Source organism: Spinacia oleracea, chromosome 3 (genome assembly GCF_020520425.1).
Source record: "Spinacia oleracea cultivar Varoflay chromosome 3, BTI_SOV_V1, whole genome shotgun sequence".
NCBI lineage: Eukaryota > Viridiplantae > Streptophyta > Magnoliopsida > Caryophyllales > Amaranthaceae > Spinacia > Spinacia oleracea.
The window spans coordinates 142,548,503-142,559,600 of record NC_079489.1 but is presented as its reverse complement, the minus strand read 5'-3'; positions in this window follow the sequence as shown (position 1 = coordinate 142,559,600).

The following is an 11,098-nucleotide window of genomic DNA, read 5'->3' as shown; positions in this document are numbered from 1 at the left end:
TATTATCGGAAATGGAAATATTGCCGGAATCGGAAATATTGCCGGAAACGGAAATATTGTCAGAATCGGAAATATTATCGGAATCGGAAAATAAATCCGGAAACGGAAATATTAAATATTTGTTCGAAACGGAAATTAATTCCGGAATCGGAAATATTAAATATTGTTCGTATCGGAAATGAATTCCGGAATCGAGAATTTAATCGGAAGCGTATCGTACGAATTAGCATCGGACGAGGCCTGCCAGACGAAGGCCCAGCACGAAGCCGGGCGATCGCCCAGCAAGCCAAGCGCAACAACCACACGCCAAGCATACGACCAGGCCCAACGCAAAAGCCAGGCCCAGCCGTAGCTTGAGCGCGCGCGCGGGCAAGGCTGCGACAGTGGGCCTTGCGCTGTGCGCTCGGCGTGGGCCGCAAGGCCTGCGTGCGGGCGTGCGGTGCTTGTGCGCCACTCGTGTGTGTTACTCGGAATCCTAAGGCTACCGGGATTCGTAATATGATTAAATCTAATCCTAATAGATAAACTTTATTTAATTAGAATCCTAGTAGGGTTATAAATAAATAGATTTGTATTCTAATAGGATTATAATTCCTTTCCATAAACTCTATAAATAAGTGCCTAGGGTCACATATTTACAACGAGTTTTTTCAAGTATTCAAAGTGAGTTTTTGAGAGAAAAATTCAGTCACACATTTGCCTAAAAGTGCCGAAAATAATAGTACCTTAAGGGCGATTCTAGTTGGTCAATCTTAAGGCGGATCCGGACGTGCTGTGGACTATCTACGGAGGGACGACACTTGGAGTCCTAAAGACTTGTTCTTGTTCGGTTCGGGCGCAGCTAGGGAAGGCACGCAACAAAGAGTATGCATCTAAACTATGCTAAATGATTATGTGTAAATAATATGTATTCCTGGCTTAATGGTTGTTTCCGCATGATTTATGAATTGTCATATGTATCATAACCCAACACGTGAAGCACGAGCAAGCAGGGTTTATGAGAATGAGCGCTCTTGTCTTTTGGCGACAAGAAGGGACGCGGGCGCCGATCGGGCACTTGTGTGCGCACAGCAGTCACAAGTGGGACCGACGACGCGAGTTTATCTGTTTGAGGGACTTTGTTGAGGCAAGAAAGCTTAAAAACGAGCGACACCACAATATCAATAAAGGCACACAACAACGCAAGTGATTAAGCAAAGGCAACTTCTGGTGAGAGGTATTGAGTCATACCCCTCATAGAGGTTTATTTTGAATTAGCTAAAAGAACCCAGTGAACACTGGAATGACAGTAACATAATAATCTTATCTAAAGCCTAGAAACTTCAAAGAAAAGTCCTAGAAAGTTTAGATAAGATCAAAACAAGGGAAATTAAGAAAAGTACAATGCAGGGAAGGTTGGATTCTAACACTAGGCATACTCTTGACTTTAAGCAAGCAGTTTCAAAATTATGCTTAATCACGTACTAGATTAGATCTCGTGTACGCATGGATTATGATTATTTATTTCAAAATATTTAACTGAATATCCCCAAACTATTGAATAAGTATAAATTTGTTTAAACACACTCATTTAAATTTATTCATCGAATATGGATACTACATATGTGTAATATGCTAATTTGACCAACATGACATATCGAGTTAATACACTCCGTATTTTTCATTATTAATGTACCGATTTGACTAAAATATTACCAAAAAGTATTTAGCAAAATTATTATTAAGTGATATCTATTATTGCCATAATTTCTAAAGTAATATTTTTTTTCCATACATAAATAGGTTATAAAAAAGGTTGAAGAATAAAAATAAAATAAAACAGATATATTTTTAGAAATGTGGTTTTTGGCGGGAAAATTTTACATTAGGAAATGACACGTGTCATTCCTAGTGTATGTTTTAGTATAAAGTAAAGTACTCCTCCGTCCCGGAATACTTGACCTGTTTTCCTTATCGGGTCGTCCCTTAATACTTGACCTGTTTCTAAAAATGGAAATATTCTAACAATATTATATTATTTCTCACTCCACCCCTATTAACCCACCTACCCCTACTCCATACAAAAAATAATTATAAATTCAACCCCTACTCTCCCCCAACCCCACCCCTTTACACATTTTCCACTAACTACATTAAAATAATACCCCACTATCAACTACTACCTATTAAATTAAATAAGTCAATTCAAGTCCCTTAAACTCTGTGCCGATCAAACCGGGTCGAGTATTCCGGGACGGAGAGAGTAGTAGATTTCCCTTCTTCCCATCGTATATAGTACTATGTACTACGTATATTCTAGATAGGTAACGAGAACTGCTCTACCGTGTCGGGACCTTGCACAGGTCAAAACGGGCTAGACCTTTAGGGAGTGGGGGAAGGGTGAGTGATCAGCATTTCTCTCCCCTAAAGTGTCAAGACCTTGGCACTTAAGGTTGAAATGTATACGGAGTATTTATTAGTATTAAGCCAAGCTTTAAGGCTTTAAGCTTAGCTTATTTATTACTCTCTCCTTATTTTAAAAAGAGATACACTTTCTTTAAACTGGCGTATTTTAAAAAAAGATATATTTTCCTTTTTTTGACATGTTTTGGTTCCCACTTTCAATTATATTAATATTTCTCTCTTACTTGTGGTCCTTACACTTACTCACATAATCTTTTTACTATAATGAACAATTTCACTCACTATCCCACTTTCATCTCATATTATTAAATTCAACTCATTCTCATAAAACTACGTCTCGGTCAAATTGTATCTCTTTTTAAAATACAGAAGGAGTATGAAATAAAAAAAAAATTGTCATAGTATATTAAATTATCAATGGACTAATGAAGATGTTGGGTTCCGTTAGATGTTGGGCTCAGTACAATTAGTTGGCCCATATTGTTCGTGGATGGGCTTTATTACTTTATAGCAGTTTTTGCACAGTTGGTTACTTGGTCAGTGTATGAGTCATATGGTGTAGTACTCAAATACGGGTCATAAGTTTAACCTAATAAACTTAGCCGAGTTAATAATGTAATACTCCGTATAGTCGTACCCTATAAAGGTTTTTTTCCCAATTTGCATAATCTAACTTTTGAATTACGTTAACGGCGTCTTTGTGAAATTGAATCACTTGTTTCTCTTATCCGGATTGTATACTCCACCCGATTCGTTCTTTAAATATTGCATTATGATTGAATTTACGCATTTTAACACACACTTTAATTCTTAATATCTCGAATTATATATAAGAATATTTTTTTTTATAAAAGATTAATATTTAGAAAGTATATACAGATGCGAATCTGACAGGATCCCACATGATTATAATTTTTTCCAGGCCCGGCCCTAGGGGTAGACGAGGGGTGCGACCGCCTAGGGGCCAAGGCGGAAAGAGGCCCAAAATAATTGTCTATCCAGTAATTTAGTATTAGTAATAAACAACGCATTAACTACACATGTTATTTCCTTGGCTCATTGGTAGAAAGTAAGCTCTAAAGTTTTGATATCTACTAGAGGTCTAGGGTTCAACTCCCCTTACTAACTCTTTTATTTTTGTGTTTTGCGTTGAGTTTATGTACGTAGTATTTGACTTTTAGTACTCAGTTCTAATTGATATAACTATATATGAGCAAAAAAATGCTTATTTGATGGACTATGAGTTTATAAGTTTTAAAATAGATAAGCATTTTAATGAAGACAAAATTAACTGATATTTTTATATGCTCAAAATGAACCTTTATTTTCAAAAAATATCTCTTTACACATATTACTTATCTTATAATTAAGTGAGTATTTATTTTATTGAAATATTTCAAGAAATCGACTAGAGCCGCATTTTGAAATTCTAGGATCCTGCAAAGGAGTTATAGTAAGTATTTATTGATTTGAATTCAACAATATAATGGATTTCTAAAAAAAAAAAATTATTTCAGTTAATGACGTATTATTTTAGAAGGGACCCAATTCTCTTATTTCGCCTATGGCCCTCAAAATATCAGGACCGGGCCTAATTTTTTCCTAGGTATTAATCTCAAAAGATCGTGCAATATTTGTGAAACGGAAGAAGTATACGTTTAGGTAGGTAAGAAGTACTCTTTAGATTTTTCACTATCGCCCATAGAGAGTCCATACAATGGGCTAGACCTATTGAAAGCGTGGAGAAGGGTAATTGATCTTTAGATTTTTCACTATCGCCCATAAGGAGTCCATACAAAGGACCTTGAGATTAAAATGTACAGTTCATAGTACTTGACCAAACTTAAGCTAGTTAGGTAGGGGATAAATATTAAAAAGAATGCATACTGACTACTGAGGTTATGTTCTATTTACTTTATTCTTATTGCATTTAAAAAAAATCAGACAAAATAAGAAATTTTTTGATCAAACTAGTACAGACACACAAACAAAACAAAAAAAAAAAGTTACTCATAGGAAATACTCAAATCAGACCAGAACCGTTAGTTTTTTTCTCTCGCCGCCTTAGAGTTCCTGCTAGGGTTTCGTGGAGTCTTCATTCACCCTTGAGCTTGTATCATTGGTGTGATTTACCTTAAATTTTTCTTTATTCGTATCTCCTTGAGACATTTGTTTTTGTGTTGGTGGTGGGAAGTATTAATTCTTGCAAAAACATGGCCTCGTCTCTGGAAGGAAAACTGATGGGTTTGACCTTAACTGAAGCGGAGGAAGAAGTAGTAGAATACATTGACGATGATGAGGAAGTGGTCAGAGAACAAATTCAATATTGTTTGGTGGGAAAGTTGTATACCTCAAACCCCTTTAGCGTCGAGGCAATGAAGAATACGATGAGGGCGGCATGGAAACCAATGAAAGGGTTAGTAGTGCGTGAAATTGAGAATAACCTATTCATGTTACAGTTTTTTGCCTTGGCTGATAAGATGAGAGTGCTTGATGAGGGACCATGGTCGTTTGACGGGAACCCTTTGCTAATTAAAGACGTAGAGGGAGGTGAACAACCCTCAGAGATTGTCTTTGAATCAATTCGGTTCTGGGTCAAGGTAGAGGATGTCCCATTCGAAAAGCGCAAGAAGTCTATGGCTATGGCTATGGCCCAAAAAATGGGAAAATTTGTTGAGTATGATGAATCTGATCCGATTGGATGGAGTAAGTACATGAGAATTAGGGTAGACTTACCTCTCGACAAACCCTTAAGGCGTGGGATGTGGATGATGGTGGGAAACTGTAGCAAATGGGTGAAATTCAAATATGAGAGACTAATGGATTTTTGCTACGTGTGTGGACTCTTCGGCCATGGATACCGTGACTGCTCCGTATATGACGATCGAATGGCTGTAGGCGAGCTCCCGTACGGGGGTTGGATGGGTGCTTCGCCTACTAAGAGGCGTAGGGGAAATGAGTATAAGAAGGAAGAGGAGAAAAAGTTGTGTAGTGATTTTAAAGATGGTCTGCTTAATTTGAAAGCAAAGACAAGACTGAAGTTTGACGATGCTAGTAAAGTACAGAATGAAGGAAATAATGCCCTTGGTCCAAGTATGCATTCTATGTTAAGTCTAATAAATGCGGTTCAGTATTAATTAACAAGTGAATAATTCAGTGAGATCAAGTGAGCTGAATGCCTAGCTAGAGGCCGCTTCAGTTCAAATAGAATTAATGATATTAATCCACAGCTTGCTCTTGACTGAACCCGTAGGGTCACACAAATAGTACGTAAACGGATCAAGTATTTAATGGCATTAAATACTCCATCTATGGATATTCGGAATCAACGGATCTTGGTTTCAGTGGGAGCTGAGATCGTCACAGGCAAGAAAAGAATGCTCCGGAAACGATGATATTACCGGAAACGGAAATATGGATCGTATCGGAAATATAAATATTATCCAAGTCGTAGATGTTGCCGGAAACGGAAACATGGTACGTATCGGAAAATATTATCGGAAATGGAAATATTGCCGGAATCGGAAATATTGCCGGAAACGGAAATATTGTCAGAATCGGAAATATTATCGGAATCGGAAAATAATTACGGAAACGGAAATATTAAATATTTGTTCGAAACAGAAATTAATTCCGGAATCGGAAATATTAAATATTGTTCGTATCGGAAATAAATTCCGGAATCGGGAATTTAATCGGAAGCGCGTCGTACGAATTAGCATCGGACGAGACTTGCTAGACGAAGGCCCAGCACGAAGCCAGGCCTACGCTCAGCAAGCCCAAGCGCCCAAAAACACGCTGCCAAGCCACGCCCGGTCCAGCGCAAGGCCAGGCCCAGCAATGGCCTTGGCGCGCGCGCGGGGCTGCGACGAGTGGGCTGGCGCTGTGCGTGGGCCGCAAGGCCAGCGTGCGGTGCTAGCGTATCACTCGAAGTGTGTTACTCGAATCCTAAGGCTACCGGGATTTGTCATATGATTAAATCTAATCCTAAAAGATTTAGTTTGTTTAATTAGAGTCCTAGTAGGATTATAATTAAATAAATTAGTATCCTAATAGGATTCCAAATCCTTTTCCATAACTCTATAAATAGGTGCCTAGGGTCACATATTTATATAGAGAATTCAAGTATTCAAAGTGATTTTTGAGAGCAAAAATTCAGTCATACAATTGCCTAATAAGTGCCGAAAATTCTAAGTACCTTAAGGGCGATCCTAGTTGGTCAAGCTTAAGGCGGATCCGGACGTGATGTGGACTATCTACGGAGGGACGACACTTGGACTCCTAAAGACTTGTTCTTGTTCGGTTCGGGCGCAGCTAGGGAAGGCACGCAACAAAGAGTATGCATCTAAACTATGCTAAATGATTATGTGTAAATAATATGCTTTCCTGGCTTTATGGTTTTTCCGCATGATTTATGAATTGTCATATGTATCATAACCTAACAGTGGTATCACGAGCCTCTTATTATTTTCATAATCTAAATTGCATGAACATGGTTAAATATTACAAATTTGCAAGAATTAAAAGGGGTGATTAATTTTCGTAATTGGTAATTAATTGCAAATTGCGTTTATTTAATTATACGTACGCAGTTTTTCGGCAGTTTCTTCGTTACTCATCCAAATCGAGTGATTTTTGTGTCAATTCCGCATGTAAAAGGCATTCTAAAATTTTGACAAAATTAGTATTTTTCGGCCGAACCCAGAATTCTCAAATTCGAAGCCTAACTATGACTTTTCGGAGGTTTTAGTTTTTCGAATGCAAAATTTCATAAATTTAAGATGTTAAATTAAATATTTGCGATTCTTGTTGATAAATCTTGAATTTTTGATTGACCTACTGTATATGTTTAACAAGTTTGAATGCCTAGCCTTGTTAATTATGCAATCTAATTTGTAATTATGATTAATTTGTTGAAAATTGGAATAATTTAGAATTAATTTGATTTTCATAATTAGTTATAATTTAATTAGATACCTATGATTAAAAACCACCATAAAAATTGTAAATTTATGTTAAATTTTAAATTTTTATGACCTAGACTTGAATCCATGTTAATCGGAAATCAATTGAATAATAAATTTTTGATTTTTCGCCCTAAAATTATGAAATTAATATTATTTATTAATTTGTCATTAATTTTGAATATAAATTTTAAATTTTTATGCGATTCGCTCATATAACTTGCACGCACAAAGCAATGGACGCTACGTGTTACCCTTAAGGGGTGTTGTATAGTGCGGGCATGTGACGACGAGCAAGGGAGCTCGTCGCCCATGCGGTACGAAAGCAATGAGCAAGGCCATGGTGCACGAGCACAAGGCAGCAGCCCTGCCTTGTGTCGTGGGCTGTGTGCAATGGGCGAATGGGCGAGGGCGAGAGCAAGGCACGAGCAGTCGCGTGTGGGCAGCAAGCGAGCTGCGCCACAGCGCACTGCATCGCACAAGCGTGCGGAGCCTCGCGCGCAGCGAGCGTAAGCTCGCGTGCCACGAGTGCTGCGCCAAGCATCGATCGCTCGCGCGCAGCGAGCGCTATTGTGCGTGCGACGAGCGCTGCGCCCAGCGATGGCGTACGAGTGCTTGTTGCGACGTGCGACGAGCGCTGCGCCCAGCGATGGCAAGCAGCCTGCTTGTTGCGACGTGCGACGAGCGCTGCGCCCAGCGATGGGCTGCGGCAGCATGCTTGTTGCGTCGAGCGCTGGCGCGCGCAGCGAGCACCAGCTCGCGTGATGCCTTGCGATGGTGAGCAGCAGCAATGCGAGGCAGCGCATGGGCTGCGCGCACATGGCTAGCGATGGTTGTGTGCGTGTGGCCCATGGGCGTGCGTTGCGTGGGGTTGTTGCGTTACGATTAGCTCGTTTTGAAATTTTAATTTGAAATTTTCAGTTTACGTAATTTTAATTAATTTTAAAATTAATAATTTAAATTATTTTCTTGGATTTTAATTTTGAATATTGTAATTATAATAAATTTTATTTATTCTAATTATTTTACTAAAATTAAAATCATGAATTAATTTAAATACGACTGAAATTAAATTAAACTTTTTGGATTCAATTATAAATTTATATGAGCTTTAAATTTTAATTAAATTTGTATGTTTCCGGTTAGACTAGAAATACATTTTTATGTTTAAAATTAGTAAAGCATATGAATTTATTGGTTTAAGTGGGAGCCCTTTTTAGTCATATACTCTTGATTAGGTCTACAAATCCTTAAGGTTAAAATAACTTGATTAGAATTAATAAGGACTGAATAATTTGTAGATTATTGGTGCCCTTGATTAATTGCTGCAAATGTTTATGTGATGCATAATGTGTTTTACTAACCAGCTATGTGGGCCATTCATGATAATGAATGGGTGAATGGTATATATTGTATATGTACTGTTTTGCAGGTTATGAAGTGACTAGTATGGCCCAAATAGGATAGAAAATATGGTCTGCGAACCATTAATTTGAATGTAATTGGTCTAAAGTACCAAAGTCGTTTTTCAATTCAAATATGGTCTGCGTACCATCAAATAGTTGTAATTAGTTTTAATTATAGCTTATTCTATTTGAAGAAAATGGTGCCTCCCACGGAGATTTTCAAGACGGACTTTGAAGTTAAAGCTTCAAGATGAAGTCAGGCCATACTAGATCACATTTATTTTATGCATGTTTAAGTTATTTATTGCTTTTAAATATGTCTTAAAATGCATGAGATCAAAAGCTTGATTATGTTGCATGATTAAGGATTTTAGTTCACTTAAAATCTAACCAACATAGTAAGAGCCTTAAGTTCCAAACTTAAAAATTGAGTTAAAAGGTGCCATGCCAAAATATACACTTGCTTGGATATCCTTTACATCAATCTAGTAATAGTTTTCGCTCAGCGAGGTGTTACTTATTGGTCCTAAAGGGGCAAGGTACACAAATAATTGTGAGTACATGTTAGTTTTGGTGAAACTCAACGATATAAGTAAGGAGTCCTTTTATGTAGTGGCAAAATCGATAGGTTTACCTAATAAGTTCTTAGACGTACTTATCAACCAAGAATAGTTTCTAGACTATTAGCAAAAGGCTTTTGCTTACCTAAGATGTTTTAGGATTAAGTCGACAAACTGTGCTTAGTTCTTCAATGATTTTAGGATCTTGGAATCATTTTATTCACACCTGCCGGAACACATAACTTGAATAAAATGCTTAATGAACATTGAATTATGCATGTATGCTAGAATTTAAGTTTATTAAGAGAAACTGTGAATGGTTATTTATTTGTTTATTCTTTTCAATTGTAGTTTTAAATATGGCAAACAACAATCAAACATCATCATGGGTTCTGAGCTTATGGTCAAGCTGAACCTAGCAAATTTTCTTGAATGGGAAGCTAAGCTAGTTGAAATAGTCAAACTCAATGGACTTGAGTATTTACTATCACATCCCATGCCAAGCTACTATGCCAGAGACATGACCCCTGAGAGATTTTACGCCTGGGATGCGGATCTCAAAAAGGTTATGAGTCACATGCTGAACAATATCCCTGATGATTGGGCTAGAAGGTTTGTAGCCTATGAACCTTTTACGCTCATCAAGAATCTGAGGGATATCTGTCGTGGAAGCACGGAGGACAGGGACCTAAACGTCCATGAGTTGATTGAATCAATGTCTGGTCTAAAGGTTAGTTCTCCCAACAGGTGTTATACGATGGAAGTCCAAGAAACACATGTTCAGCTCCTTCGCACTAAACAGAGGGTAGGCGTCCCACTGAGGTTCCATGTGGATCTTATGCGTTCATACTTTGATCGCCTAAGTCTACTAGGAACACCAATAAGCGAAAGGATGGCAGTCTCTATCTTGCTCAATTCACTACACAGTGGGTTTGGTCGCTTCAAGCAACTATACCTAAGTGAACCAAGAGAAGAAACAGTTGCAGAATTTGTTCACCTTGTCAGAAAGGCTGAAATAATACTGGACTGTGAAGCCAAAGATTTACTCAAGGTTAGAAAGAGACCGTTCAAGAAAAGTGGAAAGTCCAAGGGCGATGCTAAATCAAAGCAGGACAAGTCCACATCAAGCTGTCTTTATTGTGATGGAATAGGCCATTACAAAAGAGAATGTCCAAAGCTAAAGGAAGATCAGAAGAACGGAACAGTCACTCCATCTTCAGGTATTTTCGTTATAGATTGTATACTTGCTAATTCAACTTCTTGGGTATTAGATACAGGTTGTGGCTCACACTTATGTTCCAATCCACAGGGACTAAGAAGAAGTAGAAAGTTAAGCAAGGGTGAAGTCGACCTACGAGTGGGAAATAGAGCACGGATTGCTGCATTAGCTGTAGGAACTTATTATTTGTCGTTGCCCTCCGGGCTAGTTTTGGAACTGGAAGAATGTTTCCATGTTCCAAGTCTTACTAAAAACATCATTTCAGTTTCTTGCTTAGATGCTAAGGGATTTTCCTTTTTTTTAATAAAAGACAATAGTTGTTCGTTTTATTTTAAAGAGATGTTTTATGGATCTGCTAGATTAGTCAATGGACTTTATTTATTAGATCACGACAAACAAGTATATAACATAAATACCAAAAAGGCCAAAAAGGATGATTCAGATCTCACCTATCTGTGGCATTGTCGATTAGGCCATATAAACTTGAAACGCTTAGAAAGACTTCAAAAGGAAGGAATTGTAGAACCATTTGACTTAGAGGATTAT